Below are 16264 nucleotides of genomic sequence, written 5' to 3' on the forward strand. Positions count from 1 at the left end.
ATTGCCCAGGGGCACCTCAACATGTGGCAGGAGGACGCTGGAATTGAACCTACGACTTCCCGATCACATGACTGCAATGGTGGACCATTGTGCCAACATAAAACTCCAGAGTTTGAGCTGTTGTGTTGAATGAGTATTGCATTCTAACCAGGTGAACATAGATCTCACAAAAGTTAGATGTGTGAACTGACTAGAAGTGAGCTCAGTTCTCAAGTCTTGTTTAATAACAAAAATAAAACATGCCATTTTATTGCATGGTTTCTATAATGACAAGATTATTATTGGTTATTAGTTTTACATACAAAAACTAAATGTTGTCGTTTTTAGATTGCTAACCTAACCCAGCAAGCTAACATAATATTTTGCGTGCAATATGTTCACATCAAGCTTTGTTATTGGCATGAAAATCTGAATTTTAGAAAGCACAGGTTAGCTGAGTTTCAGTGGTGCAGTTAATATTTTTACCCTTTGAGGCCACTAAAAGTGTTTTTATGTCACCATCTGCCAGCTAACAGCCAGGCATAAGTGGTGCAGACTATTTATTTTACTTCTTAACAAGACAACAAGCAATGCAAACATTCACACAAAAACAAAGGAGGCTCAGTACAATTTATGAAAAAAGGTCTGGAATAAATAGATTGTCATCTTAAGTCATTTATGACCACTTGTCACAGAAAAAACAAACAAAAAATGCAGCAATGTATTCTGTTACAAAACGTAAGTCCCGTTTTACTTAAACTAAAATGGTTCATGATGGTAAAACTGTAGAGAAAATCTGCAGACAAGACAGAGGCTGAAAACAGCCGAGGTTTATGAGAGTTCCAGCTGAGTCCCACATAGAATACAGTGGTTCGGCCCTGTTGCATGTATGAGAGTGGGTAGGCGGCGTATTAATGCGCGAGTGGGTTGAAAACATTTTTCTGTCCGCCACTCTGTTGCCTACTACTTGTAAAGCATTTTGACTGAAACACACTCACACATTCACCCATAAACAAACACTGGCAGGCTCAGAGGATAAGCAAATGTGAAAGCAAAAAACAGAATAAAACTTTAAAAAAACAACAAAAAAAACAGAATGAGTGATTGTATGCAGTGAACAGGAGAGTTGATTTAATGGACAACAGTGTTACAGTTTGAGAGACAAACTTTAACAGCAGACAACCAATGAGGGTTATTCCTTTTGGGACAACAATCCATCTTGGATGCTGCGCTGCCTGTTCACCAGCTGTGGTCCATCCAGTAAAGAACAAAGAGAAGCTTCCATCTCCCTGTAGGCCTCCATGAGAGCTCCAGCAGTTATACAGGAGAGGTATCGTACCGGCAGAAACGCAGAACAAAACTGCCCATCTCAGAGGTCGTTAGGTCACCAAACACGACAAACATTCTCAGAGACCATGTTGCTGCTTTTCTTGCAGGTGAATGCTCTGGCAAACTCTGGAAGATTCTGAAGGGAGCCAAGTACTCTAGAGCATACAAAGGAGACTGGAGTTAGCAAGTGAACTTTGTGTCAGAGGGATTCTGCTTTTTAAACTGTACTTTATGTCACAAAGTGCTGACTTCATGTCATTACCTGAACATCCCTGGACTGTGCACTTCTACTTTAATGGAATTAACGGCTTGCTCTGGTCGATAGGATCCACACCAAATCTTAAAAATACATACAGGATGTAACATATCAGACAAGTACAGAGCTTCCTGAATTCAATATTAGGGGTGTCAGGTATCCTACTGTATTTCTGCCATCCCACCCAATAAGCATAATCATTTTTGCAAAAGGCAAATAAAAATCCTGACATTTTCTTTAACTGCAGTGCCATGTTGTGTTTTTCTATATTATTTGTGTTATCTAAGCTTTGGAAATGCTATTAGCTCATTTACCATGCTTCCTACTGCATACTGACATAAGGACCGTGAACAATGTTCAAAATAGAAACTGCAATTTTAAATAGGTGGATAGCAACTTCACAACTTTGAGATCATACTTTCATGAATGGCATTTTTCTCAAGACAAAAAAAAAAAAAAATAGGAACAGCCAATGCCTAAAATTAAAAGGTTGGACTTCTACTAAACTGGTCAGTGTCATTCATCATGAACCTGCTATTAAACTATTTTTCATTTTAATGCCAATTGTTTTACAAATTAAAGCAGGTCATAATTGAGTTACAGTAAAGAATTATCAAGTAACTATTACAGTAGTCAGAATGAATTGTGTCAGAAATATTGATGAAAAATATTTAATACTGAACTTTATTAAAATGCATTAATATCAAAGATTTTCTTTGATTACCTGTCCAAAGTTAAGGAAGAAGAGCTGATCATGTGAAAGGTCGATTCCAGGCAGCAGTGGCTCCGCTCCATTCCTCTCCACAAATTTCTTGTATGCCTATAATAAAATACAAAATTTTTTATATTTTACACACAGTTAATAAATGTTTGATTGATGCATTTTTGAGTAATGCGCTACATATACTTCTCATTTATGTTTGCTACCACAGCTTCTACGATACAAAGTAAACATTTGCTGTTGCAATACATGTATTGCCAATTCAAACAGGTCCTTTGTTGTATTATACTGAAAGCAAAAATCAAACATTTGATTTTTTTCCAGAAAAAAAAAAAAAAGTTTGAAAACATGTGAGCCACACCACCGAAGATAGAAAGCAGAAAGAAATAATCATGGAGGATCTCAAAGAAAAAAGGAGTATGTCTAAATATAAACAGTGATAAAAAAAACAAAAAAAAAAACATTTCTATCACTTTTTATGTCAGTATTCAATTATGTCTAATATATATTATTTATATAAACATTTACAAATGCATTTCTCCGACTATTCTATAGATATAAAGCAAAAGTGGGAACTGAATATTGTTATTCAAGATGAGGAGTGGGAGGAGATCTGTGAAAAAAGGTTTTAAGATCACCCACAGTCCAGGTTGGAAGAAATTTGACTGGAAATTGAGAATAAGATTCTTCAAAACACTTTTCAGTATTTCAAATTATGACAGAAATGACATAATTGGTTGTGCCTTTATCTGGTGCACTAATGAGCGGAAGGAAAATAGAATTTTTGATTATGTGCCAGACCAGTCACTGGTCAGGTCTGATCAAGCAAAAAAATGTATAAAGCAATGATGACAAAGCGATTTCTCTTTGCATTTCTAATTCAGAGTAATTATCTTGGAGCAGCTTGCAAGAAAAATTCTGTCATATTAGTTGTTTTTTTGACATACAAGATCATTTTTTTTGTTTAAATAACATTGAAATCTTTTTGCAGAGTTGTAATGACTTTAAACTGGTTAATGACTTTGTTGATCTGGAGGTACAATATCAGCCTTCATACAACCTAACAAACATGTCAACGTCCTGACAAATAGACTTTGACATTTTTTTCAAGTTGTATGAAGCAGGTCACATATGTAAACAAAACATTTTTACAGCGTCTCTTAAGTTCTTCACCTGGTATGCCAGTCGAATCCCTCCATTGTCAGCTATGTTCTCACTGATGGTGTTGTCGCCATTCAACTAAGGAGAAAATATAGGTGCAGAGTCCAAAAAATGATAAAGAGACCTGAAAGTTTTCCCTCCATATTTTCAGTAAATTGCAGATTTCAGTTTCTGGGTTAAAAGAACGAATCACCCAGGGAGGAAAAGAAGCATTGTTGAAAGGAGCAATACAGGGGAAGGATAAAAGGAGAAGTACTCGTATGTCAACACAAACACTAAAGAGACCTAAAGCAGAGAGAAGATGAAGCTGGAAAACAGGAAGAAAGATTGAAAAATGACAGATGGATAAGCTGGCAAAGACAACAGGAATTCTGGTAACATCCATAAAAGTGAAGTTAATGGAATTTTTCATGTGATGTTCCAGAAAAATAGGAAAAAACGAAACAATTGACTGTGTGAACATACATGTAGACCATTAGCCAGGTCCCAGGAAAAGTTGCTGTACTGGTCAACGATGCACCTTGAGAATTGCAGAAATTTTTCAGTAGATTCAGGAGTCCACCAGTCCTTTAGATTGCCGTCCTTGTCAAACTTGCGACCTGCAGACATAGAACAGATGGGAGCTAGGAGATAATGTGACATTGTTTAGGTTAAAACAGCATTGTTGACAAAGGGGATCCCTTGGTATTGACCCTTTGCATGTATGTCAATCATTCGAAGCGCCATGATGTAGATCAGAAGTGGGAATCGGGAGTATTGAACTGGTTGGATACAGTTGTTTTTCCAAGTTGTTTTTGTCAGTTTATTCATGGTTTCCACTTGCTGGAATTAAGCTAATTTATCTGTCAATGTAGCACACCTGGTTGGGAAACATGTTCCTCTATGGGCCAAAGAGCCAGAAGAAACCTCTGCACTTCCCTTGTTAAATTAAAATGACTAAACTGGATGGAATTTTGTAGTTTGAAACTGTAAGTTTCTTAAGGCTAAAAATGATTGTTAGATATTAGAATTTGTCATGTGTAAATAAGAATGCAGATGACATACCTGAGGTGGAAAATAATTTAAATTACAGTACTATTACAAGTATCCTGAGGCCAAAGGCATAATAAGGTGAAGCAAAGCTCTTCTCTAAACTGATACCAGTTACAGGGGGAAATTGATGTGTTCACAGACTAATGTAACCCAGCAAAATGTAAGGAAGAACAATGAAGTAGAAAAATCCTACCTTTGATATCAAAGCCATGTGTAATCTCATGACCAATTGCCATGCCAATTCCACCATAGTTGAGAGATTTAGGCTGGCCTTTGCTAAAGAAAGGGGGTTGAAGGATACCAGCAGGAAACACTACAGACAGAGAAACAATTTTTAAATTTCAAAATATCTTAGGATTTATGTTTTGTGGCTGAACATAATTTCCGATGCTTATTTGGTACCAATTTCATTAAAGTTGGGTGAGTAGAAGGCGTTGATAACAGCAGCTCCAACAAACCACCTTGAAAAAATAAATAAAAAATGAGAGAGGTGTTATCAAACAATGACACTATGAAACTACATTGAGGCAATAAAAAGCCTACGTGAAGAAAATGTGTAAAATTAACACACAGCTTTTAACACCCCAGGTTAATGTCTGACTCTGCTGTTAAAGCTGAACTCTAAATGCATGCAGGAGTTTTTGTGGTATAAAGTGAACACACTGCACAAAGAATAAATTAGGTAAACAGTGTAGTAGTTCACTCTGCTAGGACCATGAATAAGACAGGAGATTTAAATATCAAACCATGCACTTTTCATTTATAACACATCTGGAGTAAAGCTGGTAAATCCACCGCCACCACCAAAAAAAAACAAAATAAAAAAAACCTTACGTATTCTTGACTTTTTCTCGCAATTTCTGTAGGTATTTCTTGGCACGATACTCCTTGCTCCGCAGGATGTTTTTAAAGTATTCCTCTGCACTGAAGTTCAGCTAACAGTAACACAGCCAGGAAAAAAGAGGAACACATTTCAGGCAAAAATTCACTGGGATGTTTTAGGAAGGATAAAAAATGCAACTTTCCTGAAGAAATTTTTGTTACAAAGAACTTAGTGAAATATGGTTAACAGAATTTTTTCATAAATACTCACATCTTTGTACTCATTGTTTAGATATTCGTCATTCATGATGTCTTCAGAATAACCAATGCGTTGACGGATAGCTCGGGCCTGAAAAACAAAAGCAAAAAGGAAAATGAGAATAAACCTGGTTTATTTGTTGTTCTAAATAGAAATAAGATGATTCTTGCAACTGATGTTCACACCTTCTCTTCAGCTGCTTTTTTGGTCTTTTCATCCATCCAGGAAAGGTCATTAAGGTTACTAATGAAAACTTCCCGAATGTCTTTAATAAGTTCCTCCATCTAATCTCCCAACACACCAAAGAGAGAGCAATGTCATAAGATGCCAATGATAGAACAAGAAAATGCATCATGAAAAGGTGCTCTGCTGTTTCTGTTGTTGTTCATCAACTCTAATTGGATCAGAAATAAGACAAATATAATTTATGTCAAACTATTAACAGAGTTCCTAAAATTATTAGGCTTTACATATCCACATATCAGAACGTTTCAGACTTGCATATTAGTCTGTTAATATGACAACTGCATTGACATGATTGTTTTAAAAATAACATATACTCAAAATTTTAATATTTCTATCAGGATTTTTCTTGGAGGACTTGGCCATACACTTGACTAAAAGAAATAAAAATTTGCTCGACTTCAAATATTTCCAGGGTCAATGTCATTATCAGTTGAACTGCCAGTTTTCCAAAACCAGGAAATAATCTGCAGTGTGTAAAGAATGTAAGGAAGAACAATGAAGTTGTATGAAATATCACTTATATCATACAGTGATATAAGTATGACTGTATGCAAACTTCTGAATTTAAAGAAAAAAACTATATACAAAAATATCTAATTACTTATAGATGAATAAATCTCAGAAATCATTTCTATAATGATTCATCTATATGTAAGGGATTTCTAACTTGAATCTCAGAATTCTTACTGTGATCTGAGTAGGCAAACATCTTTATTGAGATGCTTAAGAGTTACGAGGATGTTACTCATACACGAAACAATATTGCAGCAAAGCCTGCGTTATGCACATGCACAGAGGCACACAGTTGAGATTTACAGCATCGGTGGTCTGAGCATAATAACAAGGACGCCTCATTCAGCTGCTTCCAGTGGATGCAAGCAAGATAACACTGAGGCACAGACACGAGACAGATGTCTCTTAAACTGTCTCATTCTACATGTGAATACATAAAAACACTCACTTTCTTTATGTCATCAGTTCAGACTGTCAATGTAAAATAAAGCTGTTCAATAAAGTTTTTTTAATCTGATAATCAGCCCAATTCAGCCTCAACCAACCAGCTCTTTGCTGTTGTCCGAGAAAGCCTCCTGCACATAGAGCCGTCCCACAGCTTTCGTCAGAATGGCGTTGACAGAAAGTGCACAACGTCTCCACACGGCATCCTCTGATGTTGTACCGGTCAGAACCTATTGGGAAGTTGAGAGAAAATTTGTGAATGAAGGAGAAATTTCAAGGCAATACTTTATTCATCGGTTTCTCTTTCAGGACGTAGAGCGAAAGAAAAAAGATGGATTATGAAAAAAAGTTTACAAGAATCTAGAAAACACAAAAAATAAAGTACACATTGCCTGAACATTTGAATTTCCTTGAACTATCAAGAGACAGTTCAAGAGAAATTGCAATTCAAAAACAAAGTAATGCTGAATTATTCTGTAGCATGGAGCTGAACTCAGAGCCCTTCTGATAATCTGATTGGTAGATCTACTTGCACTGAAACGGATAACATAAACGTTGCAGTGAATCTGGTCATGACAGACCGGAATCCAAACCACTGTAGCACTGGTGTTATGTTTAGGGTCATTGTCTTGCTGGGAGATAAATCTCCTCCCCAAACTGATTATAACTAGTCTCCCTGCTGCTGTTTAGTCATCTGAACAGAGCTCAAGGCCAATAGCCTCTCAACAAATTCTCACATTTGCTGTTCCGTCAAAAATTCTATGAACGTTTTGCTTCTTTGACCAATTCAAAGGTCAACGAAGCAAAAAGATACAAAGGTCTAGACTCTGTGGTGTAAAAATGATATCTCATGCTCCATGAACCACTCTTTCACAATTTGAATCTGATGAATCCTGACATTGTCATCTAGGAATGTGCTCTTGCCAACAGGGAAGAAGAAATCCATTGATGAAGTAACCTGGTCATTCAGTATAGAATCGTCAGATTACATTATTCTTTCAACCTTAGTGTTGCTGAACATAGACCTAACCTGACAGTGCTAAGACCTGGGGCAACAACCCAGATCATGCTTATACAGTAGGCGCCAGGCATGATGGGTAATAACTTCACTTGCCTCTTTTCTTTCCCTGATGCGGCCATCACTCCGGAAGATGGTGAATCTTAACTCATCAAACAACATGATCGTCTTCCATTGCTCCAGAGTCCAATCCTTATTCTCCAGAGCAAACTAAAGCTTTTCTTCCCAGTTAGCCTCACTGATTAGTTGTTTCTAAAGGCTATACAGCTGCTCAGTCACAATCCATTGAGTTCCCTTCTCACTGTGTGTGTGGAAATGCTCTTACTTTCACGATTAAGCATAGCCCAGAGATCCACTGTTGTATTTCTTCTATTTGATTTCACCAAACGATTAAGTGATCATGGTCATTCAGAATTATTTTTTGGCTACATTTCTTCTTTAGTAGATTCTGCAATCTCCTTACATGTTTTCTCATGTTTGATGACTGAGATTGGACCCTTCTCAAACACACTGAGATCTTCCTTACTTCAATGACATTTCAGAGACTATTAAATGTAACATCTATAAATTTTCCTTGCACCTTTTTTTCAACAGCTACAAGTAACTTTTTACACCAATACAATAAGTTGCATTTTTGAAATTGTTATAAAGACATTGCAAGGACATTCATGAAAGACATTTTCCCAAGTCAACAAGTCAAGGTGATATGGGGGTGTGTACCTTGAGGAAATCATTCCTGGTGTTTCTGTAAGCTCGACTCAGTGTCCCTATTGTTTTCATAAGAAACCGCCAAACCACATAGTTTTGCAGATCCCTGAGAAACAAAATGCAGCAAGGATCAGGAGATCGACATAATCCGCATACAATTACTGCAAAGGTAAGCAAGTTCTCTGGAAAACAAAAAACATCTCTGACAGGTATTGTCTTCCATACCTCTTGGTGTATTTGGCTAATACAGTTTTGAGTTTTCCGTAATATCTGGGGGAGTAGTTGATAATTTTCTCCGATTCGGGAACCTTGATGTTCACGCTGTCCATTATCTTAGCTGTGAAATAACTCCAGTTGAATCTCTTCAGGATGAGCCAAAACACACACAAGGAAATCAAGTTTAAGACATTTGATGCCAAGTTTAAATTATAGAAATGCTCACATGCTAAGATGTTAGCATTACCTGAGAGTCAATTTCAAAAGAGAAGATTCTATTCAGAGTCCTCAGTTCGATCTTGTTGTAAAGAAACACTGGATCCCTCCGAAACTCTGATGAGTCAGTGGCCTAGGAGGAATCGAAACACATGTACGCTCTCAATATATCTCCAGAAGCATGAAGCATTTTCAACCCAGGAGGCCTCAGGTCTGTAAATGTCAGAGTTTGAATGGTTTAACTGCTTTGTAATAATGAGCAGCAGAGTGGAGAGGAAGCACAGCATGTAAGCAACAGGAGAAGCGCAGATTGACAAAACAGGGTTACAAATCTGTTGATTGATAGGAAATTCTTGGTGTGACAGGTTAACAAGCTTGTCACAAAATTATGTGTTCATGCCCAAAATTATTTAGTACTGTGAACTTTTTCTGAATTTGCTAGTATACTTTGATGATTATGCCGGACGATGCCGGTTACATAAATGCTAATAAATATGCCAGGGCTTTAAAATACTAAATGGATAAATGTGGCCACACTTTTCTAACATTTGACTGTTCCACTACTTTAGCTGTACAAGTAGACCAGAAGTAAAAAAGCAAAACAAAAAAAACAGCATGTATGAAGAAAATGGTAGGTTCTAGAGAAACCACAAAAGGGTCATGTTATTTTCCCACAGACGTTGCTGACAAGAAAAGCTCCAATAAGCCCACCTAACACCCCAAACCATACATGTTTTTCTTTTCATTTAATACTGCAAAAGATTTTATTTTTTTTTGGCTGTGCCGTAGACATGATCAGTGTCAGTAGCTGTCTTTAAATGAGTTCCAAATTCAAAGTTTCTACATCCCAAAGTCCAGAACTGGTAGAGAACTGCACTGGCTGCGTTTCTACCAGTGTCTTCTGGGCAAACATTCCAACTATGTTTGTCAGGTCAGGTCTTAGACAGAGGCTAAGGTGGAAAAACTAGAGCAGTTCTTGGGAAGTAATTTAATTATTACATGAGATAATAGGCTAATAGGGCTTTAGATAAGATTTTTGAGGAATATTTCTTTGTGTTGTAGTAATACCTTTTTTACTTAATCAAATCATTAAGGGAAACTTAGTGTGATTATAATGAAGCTATTCAATGGCTAAATCAATAATGAATGTTTTTTTTATCATCATTCTTAATAATTAAGAGTAGAGTTTTTCAGCTGGGTTGACTGATCCAAGTATTTTTGTTTGACTAACCAATTATTAACATGCTGTCCCTACTGAGGGAAAAACAAATGTGAAGTCCTTTAGTTAAGCAAAGACAAGAGCATGGCATGGTCATGAGTGTACATTTCAGTCATCTCTGAAACAATAGATCTATCCTCACAATAAAGATGTCTTTCTCCAAATCCACAACTCGTTTCACCTCTGCTTTCACCTCTGCTTCGTTGAATTTCAATCCCGGTTCAGTGCGGATCAGCTTTGCCAGATTAAACATGACTGTTCATAAGCTTCACATGCCTGTAAAGCACATTGATGTTTGTTTTCCCAATACAAAAATAAGATAAATGTTTAAATAACTATTAAACATGTCAGCATACCTTTGCATAGCGACCCTTGCAGGTGTAGTAGTCTTTGGACAAGAGGCCAAAGGACGCTTGTTGGTCAAACTGACAAAGAATGGAAGACAAAAAAATTTTTTTTTTTAAAATCAAGACAATATTCTAGTTATCTGACATAATGATCATTATGTAACCAGGTTTGGCCAACAGATTGAACTTTCTCATTACAAGAGACACTTGTTCAAGAATTTAAGTATGTCTGATTTATCAGCTATAAAATAGGAAAATTAACTATTTTTCACAGGTTTTTGGTTTTAATTAGTTGAAATACTGCAAAACCATTGTTAATTTTCCTACTGATGCCAAATATTTTATTGTTTTACAAATAGTAGGGGTCTTTGCAACATAAAAGAACAAAAGCAGAACATTTTGGACTATTTTTTATTCCAAAATTATATTTTTATATTGTTCAAATCTTTTCTGGGAGATTTTGTTTCAAGATTTTTATCAACTCTAAATCCAAATAATAAAAACTTAAAAAAACAAATATGCTTGAATTGTTGTTTACCCTCTCTGTTAAAATTAGTGAAAAATTAACTGACTAAATTCTAATTCACTGTGATGCACTATCAGGGGTTTTACAGCCGCAAGCTTTTTACGTACATGAATGATGTGTGAAGTGGAGTCTCTGTCATCGGTGCCAACGAAAAAGCTAACCACAAGTTGAGTTGAATATTTCCAATTTAACCTGGCAAGGACATCCTCTAACCTCCAGGTTTTCCCTGAAGAAATAGGATTGGACAAAAAAGGACATATGAGGGAGGAACTGCAATAAGTGACTTATAGCATGATGGCAGCGAGGGGAAGATGGGTAAAAATGTAATACCATAGACAGTCTCCCAGTTGTCCACAGCTATGGGCCACTCAAAAATATCTGGCAGCATGTCGAACAAAGGACGTCCTCCTTTCTGCTCAATTAATTCTACAGTGAAGCATTGATGAAAGTGAAATGGAAATTTTTGATATTATATCTAATATTACATTTCTATCTTCCACATTTTGTAAGAAATGGGATTTGCACAAAAGAATGCCAATACAAAACATAACAGTTTATCTAAAGTGAACTAGTCCATTCACATCTTATGTCTGCTGACTCACTCTCGTTTATGCAGGAGTTGTAAAGTGTCTTTGCCTTGGTGAGAGCAGCAGCCTCCCTGTCTACCTTCTTTTCAAGGACACCTGCATATAAGCACAAACAAAAGCACACATGGAAAAATGGACAAGATAAAGGTGAAATCAGAGTACCTGATAAAATTCAGAGGTGAGGGTGTATGTGGAGCAGCACATGCTTGCAGAATGATGCAGAGCTGTTTTTAGATTTAGCTCCAACAGTGTGTGCGTGTTCTTACAATAGAAACTGTCAGCCTGCTTATGTTCTTAATTCAAAGGTGTGACCACTTCAAGATGCCTTCAAGTGAAATATTTTTTGGGAATAAACTTAACTTGCCTTGTTGTTTTTGATAGTAGTTATTAGACTTCTGCTCAACTGCAGTCCTCACAATGTGAAAATCCCCCAAACTCTAAAATAGGCCTTTTCTTTTTTTTTTCTTTTTGTTAATGAAGCTGAGTTTTAAATGAATTATTTCATATCTCACACTCATGAACCAGAAGAAAAAAACCTTTTAAAATTCTGTCACCTTTGAGGATGACCTCCAAGTTAGAGTTTAAGACGTCATACAAGCCATATTTGGAGCTTGTCTCTGGGATGACGTTCTTTTTCAGCCATCCTCCACAGGCATACTGATAGAAGTTGTCACAAGGATCCACGCTAGCATCCATGTTCTTAATGAGGCGAGACGCTGCAGGAAATTGAGAGGTTTGTTGGAAGGGGAAAATAATCTTGAACAAGTATGAAATAGTTTGCAATAGTATGAGTTGGAAGAAGCCCTATCAAATTATGCAGATGAAATACAATTTAGTTCTGCTAGGAAGACTGTCAAGACTGTAATAAAACTTACAAAGAGAGAGAACTGGAAGGCAGGGAAATAAATTAGTGAACAACAAAGCAGCAACAAGACAGAAGAACATAAAGACGGTCTAACTGATGAGAAAGAAACTTGAGCATTGACAAGAGTAGCCACGCTTCATTTAATACAGTTGTGTACCAAGACATAGGTGCTCCAGACAAAAGGTCTTTCAAAATAAGACAGACTGATATTGTTTAAATTTAAATGTGGATCTGCATCACCTGCATAATCTAGAAAACAAAATTCATGCTATTCTTGAATTGTTATCAACGGACGCCCACAATCATTCTCCTGGCCGCAAATTGCCTCCAGGTTGCACTTTGGCCAGTCCCGTTTTTTAACCTCTTGGATAAGCTCCAATTTCTAAGACTTGGAGCTCATGACCAAAGAAATATCACTAAACAATGGGCTAGATTGCTCTACTATCAATTTTAGTTAAGTTTTCTGTTGTTTCAAGGACACAAACAATTTTCAACGTGACATTTAATAAATCAAATGTAAATAGTAGGAAGATGAATTTTCTTTTTAATAAATTTAATCTTGTACATTATTTTTTGTACAGTTGGTAGCATTATTGCCTTGCAACAAGAAGGTCATGCGTTGGATTCCCGGCCTGGAGTCTTTCTGCACAGGGTTTGCATGTTCTCCCTGTGCATGCGCAAGTTCTCTCCGGGTACTCCGTCTTCCTCCCACAGTCCAAAAAACATGATTGCTAGGTAAATTGGTCTCTGAATTCTCCCTAGGTGTGACTGTGGGTTCATGGTTGTTTGGCCTGTTTGTCTCTGTGTTGCCCTGCAACAGACTGGCGACCTGTCCAGGGTGACCCCGCCTCTCGCCCAGAACGTAGCTGGAGATAGACACCAGCACCTCCTGACCCCACTAGGGATAAGGTTGCAAAGAAAATGGATGGATGGACATTATTTTATTATCTTTGTAGATGTCTGTTTCATTTCCTGTAAGAAACAAACTCCTTGATTGATTGAAAATACATACATGTAGAACATGCACAATTCTAGGGCTGATCATATCTGTTTTATTGTGGTTTTGACTGAAAGAGAACATGTCTCTTTCGAAGAGGCCATTTTCAGTGAGCAATGTCTAAAATGCTTCTGTTGCAGCCTCACTTTTCCCATGCCGGCTCCCGCTGGGAGAAGTCAAAGCCTTCAGGATGAAACAATAGAGAGAGAAAACAAGCAACACAAGCTGCTTACCCGAATGTGTGCAGTCAGCTGTGATGCAAGTTTTATCTGCAAGAGAATGTAAAACACATTTCCATAACTCAGTGGGTTTTTCAGCACCCAGTGGTGATTACATCTAAATCAGTTCCTTCTTCTGCATTTCTTGTTATTAATTAATTTGTTGCATATACGTAACGCAAACTCCTCTCAAGTGTCACTTTCTCTCTGTCAGAAATGTGTCAGTCAAGTGACACTTTGATGCACTGACAGACCAGCAGAAAATGAATAATAGCTCTTTTCAATTTTCTTAGATCATCATCCTGTTTTGAAAAGAAAAATAAAAAACACTTTCAAGGACATATGCAGTTCCTCGGATCAAGAAATTTGAGACAGTGTTTTTGAATCATTAAAATTAAGGGGACGTTTGAACACACATATACACATATATGAGCAAAGGGCAGCACTTGTGCATGCTCTTAGTGAAACCTAATGAATGTCCTAGACAAATCCTTTCAAATAGATGATTCCGTTGTTTTGCTCACACGTTTGTTTGACTTTATTAAAGACAAGAATACATGCCTAAAACATATCAGTATCAGTGCTAATCTTTACTTAAAACACTCACTTGACTGGGTGGCAAACAAGATGATGAGGACAACAATGATAAGAAGGAACAAGGAGACGACAGTAAATAGGCCCATTTCCAGAGGGGTCCAACGGGGCTTCCTTGCCGATTTTGGAGTATCGGTCTCTGTCATCCTCAAGTCTCCTCTTTCACTGGCTGCATCATCTGATCTAATGGGGAATAAACCATTAGTCAATTTATTAAGAAAGCTCTTCCAGACCAGCCTCGAGACTTCAACAGACAGTCAATAGAAGGACCTCAATGCCTCCAACAGACACCAAGATAAAATAACTAAATGACGAACTTGCTATCACTGTGCTAACCCACAATTTCATGGAGTTACTGTCACTGCCAAGGACTTCCATTTTCTTATCATACAGCTGACTGTTGACCCTGGAATATTTTGGAGTGAGGAATTTCACAACTAGATTTATTGCAAAGGTGGCATCCTATCACAGTGGAAGTTCAAACTCTTTCACAAATGTTTGCAAAAACAGTCTGCATGTCTAGGTGCTTTAACTGTATACTCCTTTAGCCATTGAAGTGATTGGAACATCTGATTCCGATAATTTGGATGGGAGAGCAAATACTTTTGGAAAAGGGAAAATGATGCAGAAAATCAGTTACTTTTCACTGCAAAGAGCATGGCGATTGGTGATGTCACTTCCCCTATTGATAAAGAATAAATAAATTCTCATTTTAAATAATCTACTGACTAAATTACAATATTGTTCATTACAACCTATATTTTTACTCTAAAGTGTGCCAATAATTAATTGGCACACTTTACCTTGTCATTATATATACCTTGTTGTTGGGCTTTCAAACATATTAGCTTGTGTGAGAGAATATGTCAATGACAGGCATGAACTTAAAATAGCTGTAGAACAGCGCTTTATGCAATTTGGTTATGGCATATTCATCAAATTCGATATGGCGGCCACGTTTACTATTAACATCTACTATTTAATTCCTTTAAATACAGAGACAAACAGATTCGGACTTACTATTATTATAAATTAAATATACAAAATAAACACATAAATAGTAATCCCCTTTGTCAAAAATGATTTAAACTGAACAATGCAGGACATCTGGAATCAATCTCAAGCTAACATTAGCCTTTAGCTATAAATATGACTACAGCAAAAATAATAAAAAAACAGTAAAAACAGACATTTCAAGACCTCAGCAGCCAGACAACGTCGTAAGCGAACACATGTAATTGCCTTACAGATTATTATTATTCCTAATAAACGAAACTAAATATCTTGTCGTGTGAATAAAGTGTTTGCTAACAGTGTTTAAAGGACATTGTAAAGTATTTCCAACGGTTGTTGAATAAATAAGACGAAGTTGGTAGAAAAAATATCGCTATGTGTAGATTAAAATACATAATTTATTTGGGCAGCACAACAAAACAAACAAAAGAAGAAAAACGTGAAAAACTTACGGATTAAATTTGGTTCAACCGAGCCCGCTGCCATGGCGACCGAGCTGACGCCTGTCACGCTTTTTGTCACGCTCTTTGACGTGAACCGAGTTATATGTGGCTGGCAGTGGCATGCGGTCAGGAAAAATAACATAGAATGATGAAATAATCTATATTGCTATTTTCACACGGTGGTTTGTACTATGAAGTATTTATTTTTTCATTTAGCGTAACCAATTTTGAATATTTTTTCTTCAAAATTGCTGAATTTTCTTAATTTTCCATTCAAATGCTCGGAGGCAGCAGCGAGCTGATTGCGCAACCTTTCACTTGATGAGAGCATACTCCTTCTGTTTGTACGTCGGTAATAAAATTATTAAAAACATGTATTAACTTATTTTCCATAATTTAGCTCATGTAAATAATGTAAAGTGTTTCTAGTCCCCAACTGTGTGTGTAACGTGTTTCGTGTACTGAATAGCCATCATAAACGGCAGAGAACAGTTCCGAGGCGAGGCAGGCAGTTTTCTTGCCTCATGGCAGGGG

At 36.9% G+C, this 16264-nt stretch overlaps 1 pseudogene; it reads right to left on the reverse strand.

The window, feature by feature from the left end:
• Window positions 1–1083: 1083 nt before the first annotated feature.
• Window positions 1084–15820, reverse strand: LOC129370020 (neprilysin-like; annotated as a pseudogene).
• Between the last annotated feature and the right edge of the window lie 444 nt (window positions 15821–16264).

The sequence above is a fragment of the Poeciliopsis prolifica genome, unplaced genomic scaffold (genome assembly GCF_027474105.1).
Source record: "Poeciliopsis prolifica strain line A6 unplaced genomic scaffold, Auburn_PproV2 SCAFFOLD022, whole genome shotgun sequence".
NCBI lineage: Eukaryota > Metazoa > Chordata > Actinopteri > Cyprinodontiformes > Poeciliidae > Poeciliopsis > Poeciliopsis prolifica.